We start from the raw sequence: 19,818 nt of genomic DNA, 5'->3' as shown, positions 1-19,818 counted from the left end.
AAGTGTCAGGAGTAAGTGACTCATATCTCACCTTGATCAACCAATCAGGGACTGGTAGGGCCGAGTAACCCACGTGGGACTCTGATGCCCATGGAACTTTCAGCCAATCAATGAGCTGAAGTTCCTCCAGGTAAAAACAGGCAACACAGAGAGCCTGAGAGATTCAGTGAGATTCAGTAAGATTCTGGAGAGGATTCTGTGGACTGTTCTAAAGGGAATTCAAAGGAGAATTCCAGGGCAGGACGGCCCAAGAGCAGAAGGCTCCCAAGGGCAGGACATTCTCGCAGCGCGCCTCCTGACCATCCTGAGACTCAGCCCGGACAACCACGGAACGGCCAGTGTGTCTGAGTGCCAGAACTTTCCTTTGTTCTAAGAGTCTAGAGTGGAGGTTGCCAGAGAGTAACCAGCAGCAGGCCTCGTGAACAGGTCGGAACTGTGGACAGCTGAATCACTATTCAGAACTAGCTCTTCATCAGGAACGAACCGGTCCTCATCCTGACTTGCTGGGACCCACAGTCATCTCTTCTCCTGTGCACAAACTTTGCTAGTTAAAGCCAACAATAACTAGCCGGTCAGTGAGCATCAGCAGCGCACCGTCACAAGCCGCACAGCACAGCCTGGCACCGAGCCAGAGAGCGCGGATTGGACAGCAACAAGCCTGCAACTGTTTCTTTGTGCCCGCAGGAGATCTGAATCCCCAGAGATTGGATGAGTATTCAACTTCAATGCATTACAGCTCGAGAATTCAATTGTTATCCCAACCAGTTGATATCAATTTAATTCCTAAGAGTTATGTACTTGTTTTGAGTATTTAATGTAGAAGTTATAACCAAGTGCATTTACGAAATGGTCTTAATGAATGATATACTGAACGTATGTCCTCTTGGTGTGTGTAATACTTTGTAACTGACTGAATATACCTTTTGTATTCTGATAACCCTCTCGATAAGATCTGTTAGTTTTATATGCATATTCTATGTATTAATAAATGTATCCTCGTGTATTAGTACCTGTGTGTGTGCGTTGTTTGAGTTATATCGCATGGTTGGATTCTAAAGCCATCAAAAGAATCAACTTTGTGATTTACTGCTACAATTAATAATTGTTCCAGTAAATGCCCAAACCCTACAGAACTGGTGCCTTCAGAGAGCCACTACAGTTACATATTTGGCGTCCCTGAGCCGGTTTTCTTACAGTAGCAACAACAATAAAAGGGATACTTAACAAGGAGATACGCTGTAGCAGTGTGACTCCAACAGATGCTCCTGAAGAGGCTGGAGGTTTAAGCCAGCTCCTTAGAGCGCTCGGCCGTGTTACTTTCAACAGCGGCTCTTCAGCTCTTGTCGTTTGACCTAGTGGTTTAATAACATGTGGAAACGACCGCAACTTCGTTTTCTGAGATGCTTTCTCTCACGTGGTGAAATCTCAACCTCTTTGGCATCTCTGGCTTTAGTTCTTCTGTAGAGAAGGCTTTCACACCTCTGCTTATAGTGCCCTTGAAGTCATTTTATTTTTACAGGAAGACGCATTCCCTGATGATCTCTCCTGTTTTAGAAATGCTTCATAAGGCGTGTTTGATTCAACGGCCAAACTATACTAATTGTACAATGCAGATCTATGCGGCATTCGTACTGTCTTTGACTGGGATTCTGAAATACGTCTTGAAAAGGTATTCAGATTTTCTTGAACCTATAATAAAAACACAGACCTGAAACTCCCTAGCTTCCAATCTCTGATGTTGCTGTCCTTAAACTTGGACGTGATGTTCTGCAGACGTGCAGTGTCCCTTTACTCTCGTTGTTTTCAAAACGACCTCCGTTGTCGGGCGCAGTTAAAGTGGAACTGGCCTGACCGCACAGGAAAGTACGGAATGATAAAATGTTTCTACGGCTCAAAATGTCCCTTTAGACCCTCGTCATGTTTCTGTGAGGAACGGGCAGGTAGAGAGGTTTAACAGATGCTCATGATGTTTCACACGGGGTGTTACCTGTTGTAGTGTTTCAAAAGATGTGTTAGCGGACCACAGATTATCTTGAAAAGATTTGGGTTTGCACTGGCTGGGATTCAAACCTGGCTCAATTATTTGGAAGGCGCCTGTACCACCAACGCACTTCCGAGAAGCGCCTGCAAATTATCACAATCCTCTCTTACCTACAAAGCTATGGAGACACAGACGTCCAATGAAAGCTCAAGGCTCCACTCAAGGCTTTATTCACTCAAGGCTCCACTCTTTTGTTGTGATGTCATTTTAATTAATATTAGCTTTGATAAGGTGTCATTTTGCCTCTTAAAGTAAAGTCTGCTCCTTTCTTCCTGGTATAGAAAGAACGTGTTCCATCTTTGTTTAAAAACACCACTAAAAGTAAATTATTCAGCTCTACCGCCTGTGTGCATTGACAAGACATCTCAAAAGGACATATTAAATAAGAACACGATCCTTCCTGTTACCAATCCTGTGGTTGGGGCATTGTTTCACCCTTTTACGTTAAATCATCAGTACTGCTGTTTTTCTATGCATAGTTTAATCAAGAGCACTTAAAAGATGCAAAAAGCTTTCAAATAAAATAGAATTGAAAGACAGTCGAGTAAGGAGGTAGAAAAAAGCACTCCCCCGTCTGGGAATCAACCACCGTCGCCCATGTAACTGGATACAAAAATAACAGATTAATTTGTGCCCAGTCTCTTGAAGCTTCGATGCGATTATTTTTCCTTGTTTATTTCTTCATTCCTATGAATTTACTCTGTAGTAGAAGAAACGCGAAAGTGGGAAACTGCAGGCATTCTTCGTGAGTGGTGTGATCAGTGAGCATTTGCACATCTCTAAGTCTGTTCCACAAACTTTTTCCATCGGGGATGTAGCTCAGTGGTAGAGCGCATGCTTTGCATGTATGAGGTCCTGGGTTCAATCTCTGGTATCTCCAGGTGCTTTATGTTATAGTACTCACATCGCAATCTTCTGTTGAGTGAGAACTCTTTGCTCGTGTTCAGAGAGAGCCAGGTTTACAAAATTAAATGCAGGCACACTCGACGTGCTGCAGAGTTGCGCTGCTGTTTTAAATGTACCTCATTTAGTTCTGTTAAATCCTAAATTATTTGAACTAATAATTTAGTTCAAATTCAGGAAATCTAGAGATTGCTTCACACTTGTCGTGGCTGTTGCAGAAAACACCTGTTGAATCTCACCCGGGATTTCCTGAGAGATTATTCAGCGAGCGAATCCTCCTTCTGAACTCCGCACTAAACTAAACTAAACTGAAAGCTTCACGAACTTCTCACTGCGTGTCCTGCGTGTCCTGTACTGCTCTCGTGTAGATGTGAAGCACAGCCATAAACACACTTTGAACTTTTTCAGTTTGTTAAGGAAAATGCAAAGAGCATGATAAGTATTGATCGTATAAAATATCCATGGCACAACTGGAGAAAGTACTGAAGGACTACACATCGACTTTTGATGATTACAAGAGATTCAAGAAACACAACCGTCCGCACCTGGGTTTGGATCCTGAACGCTAGAGTTAAAAGAACATAAGCGACGTTTATGACCTATAAACTCTCTAAATTGTCTTATAGTTTATGAAATAAAACAATTTCTCAATAATTACTTACTGATGATAGACGATTTATTGAATTTTAACAAAATCACAATTACAAACTTTTTCAGTTAAACTGTTATTCACATACTCTAACGTAAATAAACGTTAGTGTCTTCCGGTGTGTGAGCCAATTTCTCCCAAAAATATGCGTTAGTCTGTCGGGAGGCTGTGCAGGGTGTTAAGAAATAGAATTTCTAAAGACAGGCTCCTTAAGCTTAACATCAAGGCAGAAAAAATGCTGTTTTCTCTACAGAAATGCTCTTTACATTTCAGCACTGTTGCAACTCCCTTTATAAAGGGTGTGCACACGTATACAACCAAGGCATTGAAAGATTTTTTTAAATTATTGTTCCAAAAATGTTTTTCTTTTGTTTTTTTTTTGTTTTCTTTTTAATGTTGTTGATTAAAAGATTTTATTAAATGTGAAAAAAGGTCAAAATGCTATTGAAAAAAAACAGTAATGTGAGGAAAGATGGGTTGTGGGAGCCCCTTAACTACCCATGTCATGCTGTATTTCTTACTCATTCTACTTCTGTCAGTGGTCATTCCAGACGGGTCAAGTATGACTACTCTTCGGCACAAGAGACACGTGACTTGCGAGGATCCCGACAGTGTTGAATTTCAGGGCCCGGATAGCTCAGTCGGTAGAGCATCAGACTTTTAATCTGAGGGCCCAGGGTTCAAGTCCCTGTTCGGGCGATTGTGCCGTTCCTAAGTCTATTGTGAATGTCATTCTAAGTAGTCTTTTATCTTTCACTCTTCTAGCTGTACTGTGGTTATTTTAAATGTCCATTACTTGTATTTACAGTAGTGTATTTAGTGTTTCGTTTCACAAACCGAAAATGTTCAAGTAGATCTTGTCACTCTACTCCACGTAATCATCTAAATTAAATCACAGTAGAGTACAGAACACGCAGTGAGGAGCTCACACAGTGAGTACTCTTGAATACGACAAGAGGAAAGGCACACTGCACATCTGCAGAACATCATGTCCGAGTTTACAGTGACAGCAGAGGTTGGAAGCGACGTAGTTTTTTGATACTCGCTCGCTGAACGATCTCTCAAGAAACCTCGGTTGAGATTTAACGGGTGTCTAATAACCACGTTCAAAAAGGTGACGATAAGATTTTTTTAAACTAGGTAGCCTTAATGGCAACACGGTGTGAGTAGATCTTAAAGCAGCTGCAGACAGAGTACCCGTAATGGCACCACAGTGCTTTGAGTTCGGCTTTTCTTATTTCTTCTGCAGAACCAGTGGTTTCGGAATATACTGATCCACATAAGAAGCGCTTTCTGTTTCTGATCATTTTTATTGAGCGTTGCTCTAAACTTTACATTTGCTCGGGCTAGTTTTCCCATGAAAAAAAGACGTATCCCTAATTACATGATTTCACTTTTTTTCTTATCAACGAGTAGAAAGAAATAAAATACATACTTCATTATAAGTACCACAGGCAAGATGGCTGGTGGTCTAAGGCGATGCGTTCAGGTCGTAGTTAACCTTGGAGACGTTTGTTAAAATCTCACTTCTAATAAAGAGTTCTTTCTCGTTAGAGTAGAAACGATAGAAGCCTTAAGCGGGAAAAAAATCACAACATCTCGCATTTCACGTGTTTAATGTTAACTGTCTCAGTGGTTGCCTCGGTGATTGATGGCTCTTCTCCCTCGCAGGGTGACGGCAAACACCAGGGTAAAGTTAGCTTGAAGTTCGAAAACGATTTTGGCACGCCTGTAGCGCTTTCACGAAATCTCTTAGAGTTACAAAAACACTTGCTTTGTGTATAAAATACATTGTGGATGCTTTCTCAGCCTTTACTTTTTCGTTTATATGACATTTTTTTGACCAAGCACGAATATTCTTTTGTCCAGATCTCCGCAATGGAAGCACAGAACACCTTCAAACCAAAAGCATTTTAAAGACCACGACTCGTGGATATTTCCACAGACTTTACATCAAACTATCAGTGAGCTAATTATCTTTTTTTAAACCTCCGGTTTTTCATCGATGCGTAATTACGCACGAACTGGAACCCGGGGGACCGCTGTGTGCACACGTTCACAACGCGAGAAATACTATTCAATACGGCTTCATGCGAAAAACCCGTATATGACCACAGGAAGCAGAACAGCACAGTCTCCAATTACCCAGACTGTAAGCACGGGAATAAAGCTTTGTTTGATTTCTGAAACCCTTCTTTTACGCCCTGTTTTCGTTCAGGTAAGGGTCAACTATATTGAAAATACTACTGACAGCAGGAAGATTAAAATATTCTTTACTCAGCAGCTTATTAAAAACAGATCCCATGATGTTCAAACCGATTTTTTACACAGAACACTGACACAGCTTTGCATTCTGAATCTCTTTTTCTCATGCTTTTATTTAATATAGCACAATGCACTGGGATAGGGGTATTCTGTTCACAAACCAATAGCATTTAAATCACAGAACCCACAATGCTGCAAGTGTTTTGCACACTAAACAGGTCCTCTGACTTTTCCCAGCTTTGTTTTGGGTTGTGGAACCTTTATTTTTTATGATTTTTTTAAAATAACACTACAGGTAATACACTAGGATAGGTGGGTCATCTTCATGGCTCAAAAGCATTTCAAATACTACAGCCACACTGCTGTACCCAAGTGTTTTACACACCAGACAGGCCCCCGAACCTCATACAACCTTGCTGTGGCTGTGGCCCCTTTCTTTATTTTGCAATGATTTTCTGAAGATAACACTACAGGTAACACAGTGCGATAGGTGGGTCTTCTCCATGGCTCAATAGCATTTCAAATACAACAGCTACACTGCTGAAACCAAGTGTTTTACACACCAGACAGGCCCCCTAACTTTAGTTAGGTCCGCGTGACAGGTCCTATACTAACGAGGAAGACATCGATCTCTCCGACACCCGGCATCGTGTCCCGACCCAGCGTGCTGGAAGCCGACGCGTGCTGTGATTCCTTTACGGAGCAGAAATGACAACCGAGGAGCCGAGAGATCATTTCAGCATTTCGTGTCTGAACGGAAAACACAAACTACCAACTCGGAATGACTTGCCTTTGACGCTTATCAAACCGTTCTTTGTGCGTCGAACAGACCCACTCACCTCTTAGTGTGGCGGGATCTGCACAGTGCATGTCGCAGCGCTCCCTGCTTTCACTTCAATGCGCGTCCTGATGTCGAGTTGTGTGCCGTGCGGAGGCTCTGAAAGCGAGAGCAATGAAAAGGTGCACGACGCTGTCAAAGAAAACAGAGAAGTGAAAGGCAGTCCTTTCTCTAAGGAGGTAAAAGAAAAGCTACTCCCCAGCGGGGAATCGAATCCCGGTCTCCCACGTGACAGGCGGGGATACTTGTCACTATACTAATGTAGTATTTGGGCACTTAAGGGGACAATTATTAATTGTAGCTGTAAATCACGAAATTGATTCTTTTAATGGCCTTAGAATCCAACCATGCGATATAACTCAAACAACGCACACACAGAGGTACTAATACACGAGGATACATTTATTAATACATAAAATATGCATGTAAACATAACAGATCTTATTGTGACGGTTTTCAGAATACAAAAGATATATATTCATTCAGTTACAAAGAGTTACATATATCAAGAGGACATACGTTCAGTATATCATTCATTAAGACCGTTTCGTAATTGAACTTGGTTACAACCTCTACATTAGATACTCAAAACAAGTACATAACTCTTAGGAATTAAATTGATATCAACTGGTTGGGATAACAATTGAATTCTTGAGCTGTAATGCATTGAAGTTGAATACTCATCCAATCTCTGGGGATTCAGATCTCCTGCGGGCTCTCTGGCTCCGTGCCAGGCTGTGCTGTGCTGCTTGTGACGGTGCGCTGCTGATGCTCACTGACCGGCTAGTTATTGTTGGCTTTAACTAGCAAAGTTTGTGCACAGGAGAAGAGATGACTGTGGGTCCCAGCAAGTCATGAAGCGCTAGTTCTGAATAGTGATTCAGCTGTCCACAGTTCCGACCTGTTCACGAGGCTTGCTGCTGATGCTAACCTCGGGTGGATCCTTTGGTTACTCTCTGTCAACCTCCGCTCTCGACTCTTAGAACAGAGGAAAGTTCTGGCACTTGGACACACTGGCCGTTCCGTGGTTGTCCAGGCTCAGGATGGTCAGGAGGCACGCTGCGAGAATGTCCTGCCCTTGGGAGCCTTCTGCTCCTGGGCCATCTTGTCCTGGAATTCTCTTTGGATTCCCATTAGAAAAGTCTCAGAAGTCCACCGAATCTCACTACAGGCTCTCTGTGTTGCCTGTTTTTAACTGGAGGAAGTTCAGCTCATTCATTGGCTGAAAGTTCCATGGGCATCAGAATCCCACGTGGGTTACTCGGCCCTACCAGTCCCTGATTGGTTGATCAAGGTGAGATATGAGTCACTTACTCCTGACACTTAGGAATGTAGTCCACATGTCCATCTGGCACTACCTAGACAGATAGGCGCCAATGGATGACCATTGATCAAGATAGCCATGCCTACAGATGCAGCCATTCAAAATGCGCGGGCGATACCGCATTATTTTGCGGTACGCTGTACGCAGTGTACCGCAAGCTAAATACCGCGAGTTACCGTAAATTCTCCTATAATACGACAAGCAAAATAATAGTATCCGGAATTTCCGCAAGGTGGAGCTAATAAAGCTCAACCTTTCATGTTTGAGCTGTGGCCATCAAAGTCTTTAACGAAGATATTACTAATAGTATTAATAATGAATGACCTTGGACAAGCTGTAAGTGTAAACTCAAAGTATTGCCCTGGTCAACATTCTTTTTTTCATTGACCGTCTTTGTAAAAGTAACACCACAGCATTTCGCAATCACGCATTTGTTTCCAATCATGCAAAGTACAGTAATTTTTGAGAATCGATTCACCATGCCTTTCACATGCTCGTAAAAGAGATTGATTTAGGAACATAAACATATTACCGTATGAAAACTGTACTGTATACAGTATGTATATGTATATTTAATGTCTTAACTGTGCCCGTTTAAGTATTGAATATTCATATCTAATTTTACCACTGAAGGGAAATGTTAGTAGCTGAGCATAAAAAGAATAGGAGCATACTGCAACGCGTGTGAAGGCCATAAACTATATTAATTTTGGAACATAAACATACAGTATATGGCTGGTCTCGGTACTTTAAAGAAAACACACACGAAACATGGTTTCATTATGACCAGAATCGGTCTTGAGATATTTTTAACTTGATTTACGGTATTTGAGAGGTACAGTGCCTTGCGAAAGTATTCGGCCCCCTTGAACTTTTCAACCTTTTGCCACATTTCAGGCTTCAAACATAAAGATATAAATTTTTTATTTTATGTGAAGAATCACCAACAAGTGGGACACAATTGTGAAGTGGAACGAAATCTATTGGATTTTTGAAACTTTTTTAACTAATAAAAAAATGAAAAGTGGGGCGTGCAAAATTATTCGGCCCCTTTACTTTCAGTGCAGCAAACTCACTCCAGAAGTTCAGCGAGGATCTCTGAATGATCCAATGTTGTCCTAAATGACTGATGGTGATAAATAGAATCCACCTGTGTGTAATCAAGTCTCTGTATAAATGCACCTGCTCTGTGATAGTCTCAAGGTTCTGTTGAAAGCGCAGAGAGCATCATGAAGACCAAGGAACACACCAGGCAGGTCCGTAATACTGTTGTGGAGAAGTTTAAAGCCGGATTTGGATACAAAAAGATTTCCCAAGCTTCAAACATCCCAAGGAGCACTGTGCAAGCGATCATCTTGAAATGGAAGGAGTATCAGACCACTGCAAATCTACCAAGACCTGGCCGTCCCTCTAAACTTTCAGCTCAGACAAGGAGAAGACTGATCAGAGATGCAGCCAAGAGGCCCATGATCACTCTGGATGAACTGCAGAGAACTACAGCTGAGGTGGGAGAGTCTGTCCATAGGACAACAATCAGTCTTACACTGCACAAATCTGGCCTTTATGGAAGAGTGGCAAGAAGAAAGCCATTTCTCAAAGATATCCATAAAAAGTCTCGTCTAAAGTTTGCCACAAGCCACCTGGGAGACACCCCAAACATGTGGAAGAAGGTGCTCTGGTCAGATGAAACCAAAATCGAACTTTTTGGCCACAATGCAAAACGATATGTTTGGCGTAAAAGCAACACAGCTCATCACCCTCAACACACCATCCCCACTGTCAAACATGGTGGTGGCAGCATCATGGTTTGGGCCTGCTTTTCTTCAGCAGGGACAGGGAAGATGGTTAAAATTGAGGGGAAGATGGATGCAGCCAAATACAGGACCATTCTGGATGAAAACCTGTTGGAGTCTGCAAAAGACCTGAAACTGGGACGGAGATTTATCTTCCAACAAGACAATGATCCCAAACATACAGCAAACTCTACAAAGGAATGGTTCACAAATAAACGTATCCAGGTGTTTGAATGGCCAAGTCAAAGTCCAGACCTGAATCCAATCGAGAATCTGTGGAAAGAGCTGAAAACTGCTGTTCACAAACGCTCTCCATCCAACCTCACTGAGCTCGAGCTGTTTTGCAAGGAAGAATGGGCAAGAATTTCAGTCTCTCGATGTGCAAAACTGATAGAGACATACCCCAAGCGACTTGCAGCTGTAATCGCAGCAAAAGGTGGCTCTACAAAGTATTAACGCAAGGGGGCCGAATAATTTTGCACGCCCCACTTTTCATTTTTTTATTAGTTAAAAAAGTTTCAAAAATCCAATAGTTTTCGTTCCACTTCACAATTGTGTCCCACTTGTTGGTGATTCTTCACATAAAATAAAAAAATTATATCTTTATGTTTGAAGCCTGAAATGTGGCAAAAGGTTGAAAAGTTTAAGGGGGCCGAATACTTTCGCAAGGCACTGTATGTCTTAACACCGATACTACAGTGCATAAATACTGCTCACGTATATGTTTCTAGGTTTATATTATGAATTTCATATGGTCAAATTACTTTTGAGCAACTAATAAGAAGCGCGAAACAGTATACGTTTTAGTTTCGTTTTGTGCTGGGACTCTGCTTTTAACAATGTGGCCGTGGATTGATTAGAGATATCAAGTTCGTCTTGTAAAAATGTTACGAGTACATCATCTATCAACAATTACACAGGTTCTGTTTCCATATTGCGGATTTTGGTTACATTATATTATTTTCTAGATTTCACGTTGTGAATATATGATTTGGGCAAACAGAGACGCAAAGAAGTACATTATGGGTTGTTGTTTTTTTTTGCAGTTTTATCTAGAACAAGCGATGCTTAAACCTTTGTCTGATTCTTGTGAAACTATCCACACGACAGTTATAGTACCTAGGAGTTGACTTCAGTGATGTCACTGATGGGATGTTTCTAAAAATCCATCCACTGTAAAACGTCTTCTCTAGTTGTCCTGCATATGTATTCGCTAATGAAGCTGTGTGTTCTGAGCCTGGATCTCTACATTTCTGTATGAACCAGCTTAGAGGGCTAAAGACAGCTTGTGTTTAAATTGAGTGTAAGGTAATTTATGCTTCTAAAGTCATGGTCAGCATTTATTATTGTACTGTGCTGTCAACTTTTTCTGTGCCTAGTCACATTATTTTATAGCGTTTTTATAGCATTGTCAGATCTGGTGGCGCTGTGTGTTAGTTTCCTGAGTCCCATGTCACATGGTCTGTGATTGAATCCCATGGAACTATGACTTTATTTTTTAACAAACATTTCTTTGAAAAAATGAAACGTTTCCCTTGGTCAGAGATTAAATAAAACCTCACTAGCACTAAACAAATTTATATTTCTAAATATCACAACATGTTTGAATTTAAGTCTTTTTAATAACAATGAATAGTCACCTATGCGTTACAAAATAAACATTTATATTGATTTGAATCGCGTTTTGATTTAAATTGTAAATGCGTGTTTAAATATATGTGTTTAAAAGCGATATACTGTATAAAAGCGCTGATTCTTATAGAGTGTGTTCCGCCGGGGATTCAAAAAAATTTCTTTTTTAATCGCGTATCTAAGGAAAATTGCAGTATAACTTTGTTCATGCACAAACAGTGACATGTTACATTATAATTTGGGTGTCTCCTCTTGCCAGAAAGCTCTAAATTGCAACGTAAATTGCAAAAATGCACTTGGAATCTGTCCAAGCCCTCCTACGAAAATTATTTAAACTGCTTTAAGTTGAAAATCGAGGTGGATTTTGAGGATGATATGTTTTTGGTTGGTATTATGTTTATATGGTTGTTTTTGTTGGTTGGTTGTTATTATGGTTATTAATAATACAATCTATAGTTGAAATCTGAGCCTAAATAAAAAGAAAAAGCTAGTGATTAGGTTTATGAGCAATCTAATTACTTATTCATTTAAAACGCTATATAAAATAAAGTTTATTATTAATTTGCTAGACAGAGCGGTGAACATTATTATGCATAAGACAAAGATGATGAAATCTGTGTACGCTGTAAGGTTTTTACTTCTTAAACTTTTAAAATACACGTTTCGAAAAGAAAGAAATCCTCTTCCTGGTACAGTACTGTATGTATAGCAAACCAGCACGTCTTTTTTCTCCAATCAGAGGGGTGTCAGATGGTGTCAGCCAATCACCATTCTGAAGCCCTACCATAATCTCTGGTATGGGGAGACCCCAGAATTCTGTCCCATAGTTTAGACAGATGATAGATACTTTTATTGATCCCATGAGGGAAATAAAGTCAATCATTTTCATGGTTAAAAGCAAAGGAGATTGTCTGTTATAGTGGACATAAAAACAAGAGTTCGCTGGCATTATATCCTAGAAGACACAGACCAGGAGAATGCCCGCCAGCATAAAAGAAAATGCCAGATGAACTGGGCGTTTGCCCAGCGTAGTTATAGTGGACATAAAAACAAGGGTTCGCTGGCATTATATAATTATACGAATTACACGAATATTATTATATCTTATTAATTTCTTGAGATACACAATTCTTTTAATACAGTCTTTGCTGTGCTCTAGAGGATCCTTGTGATATTTCGAGCTCTTGGTGAATGATAAGTGTTGCAGTTTAAATCATTTTCGTAGTTAGAAATTATGGAACGCTCTGTTAAAAACAAGGGAGTTTTTATGTCCGTTGCAGTTCTTTTGAAACTGAACTTGTTTGAATTGACTGAGCTCCTTGCTGTACCACACAATGTCTGTTTTTTTTGTGCTGTGCTACTGTACTTCCTACATTGAAAATACCCGTGAAACCGGTTTAATTCGTCACAGCCAGCCCTCCCGCAGAGAGGGGGGTTGTACTCGTTAATGTCTTAGCTCAAAGCAGAAACTTCTTGGAAGATTACAGATTTTAATCGTCTTTTTTCTGAACCAGGGAAAATCTGATCATGTTTCTCTATAACAATAATAAAAAACTTTATTTTACATATCACCTTTAAAAGTGGCATCTCAAAACAATACAGTAGATGTAAACCACAGATTACAAAGTAAATACCCAGACAAAAGCAAACACGTTTTTAATAAGATGCTTTGATCTGAAGTACTGTACCGTATACTAGTTTGTCACTCTTCTCATCCCCTCTTTGCTAAATGGCTTTTGAATCGAGTCACATGAAGACAGAGGTGAAACAGCCCTACACAGCCCTGTCGTAGTACACGAATATAATTATATCTTATTAATTTCTTGAGATACGCGATTTTTTTAATACAGTCTTTGCTGTGCTCTAGAGGATCCTTGTGATATTTCGAGCTCTTGGTGAATGATAAGTGTCGCAGTTTAAATCATTTTTGGAGTTAGAAATTATGGAACGCTCTGTTAAAAGCAAGGGAGTTTTTATGTCTGCAGTTCTTTTGCAACATGAATATAATTATATCGTTATTAATTTCTTGAGATACGCAATTCCATATTATATTCCCTTTTAATCAAATTCTAAAAGTATGCTTGTTGACTCTGGTATCACGTTAGTTAAAGACTTTGATGCTTAAAATGTTTAGGGAGAAATGGAATACTGGTGTGTATTTTTTATTTAAAGTACAGAGACCAGCCATATACTGTATGTTTAAGTTCCAAAATTAATATCGTTTATGGACTTCACACGCGTTGCAGTATGCTCCTATTCTTTTTATGCTCAGACACTAAGATTTCCCTTCAGAGGTAAAATTCCATATAAATATTAAATACTACAATGGACACAGTAAAGACGTTTACTGTAAATCTTTCTACAACAGACCAACGGACCACGAGTGCCCCTGTCGGTCAACCAATCACGAACCGCCGTACCCTGCGTCATCTTGCGTCACGATGCGCGACGCCGTAGCCAATTACCTCCGGTACGTGTCTGTACCGCGCACTTTGAATGGCTGCATCTGTAGCTAAGTGCATCCCCATTTGGGAGCTGCCCCTTATCAAAAGAAAACATCTTTAAATCAGCCTGCATGAATAGCTTCTCTGTGGCTGCACCACAGAGATAAAGAGAGAGATGGGGCCTCATTTGGGAAAGCACAGCAACACTTAATTCTGTCTTATTAATAAGCATTGCCGCTACATATCCCCCCTTTTTGAAGGTCACAAGGTCCTGAGGCGTTGTTGCCTTCAAAACAAAACACAGTTAAGTGATGTCCCTTGTCATTAGAACATTAACCTTAAATGTCTACATTACTCCTCGAGAATTCATACCGGAACCAGCATTGGGAACAAACAGGATGAATAACATCTGGAGTATGTATAAACACGGTAGGAGACATCATCTCAGTCTAGGCATTACACATCGGGAAGTTCACTGTCAATATCTGATACCTCTGTAGGCAGATATTTGGGAAGAAGTAACTTCATTTCTTTTGACATGCTACCCGGAGTACATCTTGATGTAAGAGTACAGCATTCAGAGTACATCCAGTCATGACCCAGCTACCCGGCAGTAGTGTTACAATAACAACAGTTCCTGTTCCCAACTACCTGATAAACCACGACACCTGTGTTGGGCACCTGCCAGGGTGGGTTGGAGGTTTGTTCCATTAAAGCAAACTAACTACCTGTACCTCTTCAGGGCGTAGTGTTACTTGGATTTCTATCCAATTCAATAGTGTGGCACCTGAAGGCATCCACGACCTCCAGTTTGGTCTTATGTTGTCTGGTTCCAGACCGTACAGTGTTAAGTTACCATGCTGTACTATGGCCTCCTCGGGAACTTGCAGGAAACTGTTGGTTAGGTGGCTGCATTGTGGTAGCTGTATCATGCCTGTCACAAGTCATAGTGACAGTTAAGTGAGATGTGCTGACCAGCCATTTACTTCCCACCTGCTCTTCATGGAGTTCATTAACCTCCCTCTGCTCGTTAGTAGCTTTACACCCTTCATTGGTGAATCATTTAGACACAGCCAATGGATAGCTTTGGTAGCCATACCCATCTCAAGATTAGGAACCAAATTCAATATTGGATTGCCTTCTGGGTGAGCTATGAGCGATGGGGTGGTTAATGTCACATACTCCTCTACTGAGAAGAGTGGAATCAAGTTGGTTGGGAATTGTGCCATGGCTAGACTGGCTACAGTGGCACTAAGCTCCCTTAACAGGTCTTGTGTCAACATTCTGGCCTGTTGCACACAAGCATTAACCCACTGTATAACACCGGCAATCATGTCCACTGGTTGGGGGATAAGGTTTAACCCTGTTGCATAGGAAATTGCCTGTAGGGTTTTCCCTAAGCTTTCCAACTTTTGCTGCTGTTGATACAGTCTGTCACTACCCTCTGGCATCTCTGACACCTGCCTTCTTGGGGCAGTCAGGGTGAGAGTGCCAGTAGCAAACAAACCTACCAGAAATAGCAAATGCACAACAGTGGAGGCAGCAATCAGTCCTTCCAAAAGTCTTTTAGGGTGGCTGATCCCAGTCATCTCCTTCTGAGTGACTGTTGCCTTTCTAAGCTGGCGCAGCGTGTACATGGTGTCTTTCTCAGTATGCCATGTGGCATCTTGGGCACCAACATCCTGGAAATCTGTGGAGATCTGACGCAGCTGCTGATGCTGCTCCTCCAATTCCAGGGTATCTGCTTTTTCGATTTGTTCATGCCGATGCTCTAGGAACCCTGCAGGGGGCGGTGCAGCTGTGGAGCACGCCTGACCCTCGGCTGAGTGGTCATTTGGAGCACCTGAGTGATCTGGAATTGTTACCCCATTTTCACTGTTCAGGTCCACCCTGCACACTTCCTGATTGAGGAATCCCTCTATCGGCATGTTTACAGTTGTTCGCTGGGGGCCGGTGTAGGACACCTGCTCGCTCCCCCCTTCTCTCGCTAGGGGTTCAGGGAGCTGCCCCAGCACTGAGATAGCCAGTTCACAGTCTTCGAACTCGCTTTCACCCACCAGGCCCATGTCAGTGCAGGCGGGGATTCTGACACCCCACTTTTCCGTGTTCTGCACTGGCAGGCGGGTGGCTTGACCATCCAGCTCCAGTCTGGCTGAACCACTGTTGGTCAGACTCAGACTGACAGACTGAGCTGGTGGCTGTAGGAAAACCGGCTTGGCTTTCATTCCCTGTCCCTTCTGGGGGACTGGGTGTGTTGGAAACCCTGCCGTTGAGGCAGGAAAATCAGGTCGGTCTCACTCACTACCTGGTAGTTGTGAGAAATAATGTTACCTGACTGCAGTTTCCCTGGGTCACTGGGTGGCCCAGTGACAGCTGCTCAAGCAGATCCTCACTAATAGAGGACCTCTCAGGGCTAAGGGTGAGGGCTACATCACCAACCTGCTCTCCTGCCATCTGGATCCCTTCCACTTCCTCTTGGGTGCCAGGGTGCACAGGGAAAGTTCCTTTTCATCGCCAGGTGGGGAGATCTGCTCCTCTTTAGGGATGTAAAAGGGGTGTGCTTCACCTGGTGGATCAGGCGGCTGCTTGGAGCACCACTCCTATGGCATGGAGGCTGTTGTGACCTCAGCCGGGACATGACTTCCCTGTATATCCGGGGAACAAGAAAATATTTGTATTTCTTCTCCAGAGTGAACAGAAGGAATCTCCACATAGGCTTCTGTTTTCGGTGGGCACTGTGTGAACAAACTCTGCCTCTTGGCCCCCCTTTCCTTCTGTACAGAAGGCTTAGGAGCCTTCACCTGTTTCTACACCTTGCCTTTCTGGTGATCCACCAAAGGTTCCTCTCTGAGTCGCATGCCCTTTTCTTTTTCTACCGGTTTGAGCTTGCTGTATGACATCAAACACCTTTCAACCTCAGTGTCAATCAATGTCTCGCTGGGTAAGACATCTCCCATGGAAGCCTTGAGGTAAAAGCTTCCTGCTTTTCCTCTCTGTTTTACTGCCTGCTCTGTGACTTCAGGGGTGGAGTCAGCACTCGCTTGGGAGTGGCTGACCTCATCCAGGCAGGAACCCTTCCACTCAATCAGACAGACTGAGGGAGGGAGAGGGGGCGGGTCTCCGCCTCCTCCAGTGGAGAGTATCAGCTCATTCACGCTTCCGGCAGCCTTGGGGAGCGGTTGTCTCTGTCCTAATAAAACTTGTTCAAGCCTGGCCAGGCGGGCGGCTACTGAATCCTTTTGTTCAGCTTTATCTAGCCCTTTCCCTCCCCCGGTGTTCTCATGGCACTTAGACGCTGGGTGTGGTCCTGTGTGCCTGCTTTGGAACGGGGCTTAGCCAGCTCAGGAGCCTGTGCTCCTTCAAGCAGGGGGGAGTTAACCCTGCTGGCTCTGACGGCGAACACAGTCGCTTTAACAGCTTTTTGCTCAGAGCGACTTTGGACATCATACTCCCAGGCTTTCTGCACGAATCTCTTAATATCAGTCATTTTCATGGTCTGTGCATCTGTATGCATTAAGATCATCTTTCTGACTGACCGGTGGAGATTCGCAATGAATAAACCCTTGAAATGTGTATTCTCTTCGCAACCCTCATCATTTCCCCCTGCAAAATAAGTTCTAAGTCTCTCGTAATATTCGCGAGGGGACTCTGCTCTCTCGTGCTTAATGTTAAGGACGGCGGCTATCGCGGCAGTCGGGTCAATAAACGCACTGTATTCTCGGATAAGTGCTTGACACAGCTCTTCAAAGTCATCACAGACTTTCTTCATCTGCCTAGCCATCCACTCATGTACAGCTCTGCTGCTAGTTTTCCTGACCAGAAACACTTTCTCCTGTTCTGTAGCGTTTGGCAGGTACTGCAGGGTATACCTGAGGTCTTGAATATAACTCTCGATATTATTCTCTGACACTGCAGGGTCAATTCTCTCCATGTCCTTCGCTAGCTCTCTCAGAGAATGGAGGTTTATTCTCCTAGCTTCTCCGCTGATGGAGATATGACGGAGATCGTGGTCAGACCTGTCGCTGCTAGAGAGAGTGCTTAATAGCGACTCGAATTCAGACCTTTTAGCAACCATCGTTAAACTTAAAGAGTATTACTTTTAAGTACGAAATCACAGTTCTACCACAGAAAACCACAAGATCAAGTATGCAATCAACCCGGTAGATCGCAAAAGATCACAAAACAATCAAGCACTGCTTAAAGAGCAAGGGGAACTTTTTTCCTTTCGGCTTTCAGCACACTGTATTGTCGTGTATGAAACCCGCGGCATTTTATATTGAATAATTATGCTTGGTTGACTCATTTCAGTCTTATCATAGCCCAGGTATGACTGAAATGAGTCCAGGGACGCCAATAAATGTAGTGTGCTCTCTGAAGGCACCAGTTCTGTAGGGTTTGGGCATTTACGGGGACATTTATTAATTGTAGCCGTAAATCACAAAATGATTCTTTTGATGGCCTCAGAATCAAACCACGCGATATAACTCAAACAACGCACACACACGGGTACTAATACACGAGGATACATTTATTAATACATAGAATATGCATATAAACCTAACAGATCTTATTGAGAGGGTTATCAGAATACAAAAGGTATATATACAATCAGTTACAAAGAGTTACATATATCAAGAGGACATACGTTTAGTATATCATTCATTTAGACCGTTTCATAAAGTGAACTTGGTTACAACTTCTACATTAGATACTGAAAACAAGTACATAACTCTTAGGAATTAAATTGATATCAACTGGTTGGGATAACAATTGAATTCTCAAGCTGTAATGCAGTGAAGTTGAATACTCATCCAATCTTTGGGGATTCAGATCTCCTGCGGGCTCTCCTGCGGGCTCTGGTTCGTTCCTGATGAAGCGCTAGCTCTGAATAGTGATTCCACAGTTCCGACCTGTTCACGAGGCTTGCTGCTGATGCTAACGTCGGGTGTATCCTCTGGTTACTCTCTGGCAACCTCCGCTCTAGACTCTTAGAACAAAGGAAAGTTCTGGCACTCAGACACACTGGCCGTTCCGTGGTTGTCCAGGCTCAGGATGGTCAGGAGGCACGCTGCGAGAATGTCCTTCCCTTGGGAGCCTTCTGCTCCTGGGCCGTCTTGCCCTGGAATTCTCCTTTGAATTGTCCAAAAAAGTTCACAGAATTCTCTCAGGCCCTCTGTGTTGCCTGTTGTTACCTGGAGGAACTTCAGCTCGTTCATTGGCTGAAAGTTCCATGGGCATCAGAGTCCTACGTGGGTTACTCGGCCCTACCAGTCCCTGATTGGTTGATCAAGGTGAGATATGAGTCACTTACTCCTGACACTTAGGAATGCAGTCCAGATGTCCATCTGGCACTCCCTAGACAGATAGGCGCCAATGGATGACCATTGATCATGATAGCCAGGCTTAGCTAAGTGCATCCTCCTTTGGAAGCTGTCCCTTATCAAAAGAAAACATCTTTAAATCAGCCTGCATGAATAGTTTCTCTGTGGCTGCACCACAGAGATGAACAGAGAGATGAGGCCTCATTTGGGAAAGTACCGCAACACTTAATTCTGTCTTATTAACAAGCATTGCCGCTACACGGGTTTGCTTCAGCCTTTGATAAAAAAAGTGATCTGATCTGAAACTATCCAGCTTACAATCTCTGAGGTAGTTGTCACTAAACTCGGACATGATGTGGCACACATGTGCCGTGTGCCTTTACTTTTGTAAAAAACTGGTATCGGGAAAAGTTTCTTAATATTTCTTTTGATTAGCATGCAAGAAAATGTGATCATTACCTATGGAATTTCCCGCCAGCGTGGAGCTTGAATTCACAATCTTGAGATTCAGTGTTCAAGAGTCACAGAAGAGGTCGGCCTGGTCTTCAGTTTGCCAACGATAAGCTCCGGCAGTGCTTCTCTGTAAAGCAGATTGTTCGGATCGGTTA

At 42.5% G+C, this 19,818-nt stretch overlaps 2 non-coding genes across 2 annotated transcripts; both read left to right on the top strand.

Annotated features, from left to right (window-relative positions):
- The first annotated feature begins 2,849 nt into the window (after positions 1-2,849).
- Positions 2,850-2,921, top strand: trnaa-ugc (transfer RNA alanine (anticodon UGC)). The gene has a single exon. It is a non-coding gene; the product is annotated as a tRNA-Ala (tRNA).
- Positions 2,922-4,219: 1,298 nt separating this feature from the next.
- On the top strand, positions 4,220-4,292 carry trnak-uuu (transfer RNA lysine (anticodon UUU)). The gene has a single exon. It is a non-coding gene; the product is annotated as a tRNA-Lys (tRNA).
- The last annotated feature ends 15,526 nt before the right edge of the window (positions 4,293-19,818 follow it).

The sequence above is a fragment of the Lepisosteus platostomus genome, chromosome 5 (genome assembly GCF_059453375.1).
Source record: "Lepisosteus platostomus isolate fLepPlt1 chromosome 5, fLepPlt1.hap1, whole genome shotgun sequence".
In the NCBI taxonomy this organism is placed as follows: Eukaryota; Metazoa; Chordata; class Actinopteri; order Semionotiformes; family Lepisosteidae; genus Lepisosteus; species Lepisosteus platostomus.
The sequence above is the reverse complement of the archived record's forward strand: the minus strand, read 5'-3'. Positions and strand labels throughout refer to the sequence as shown.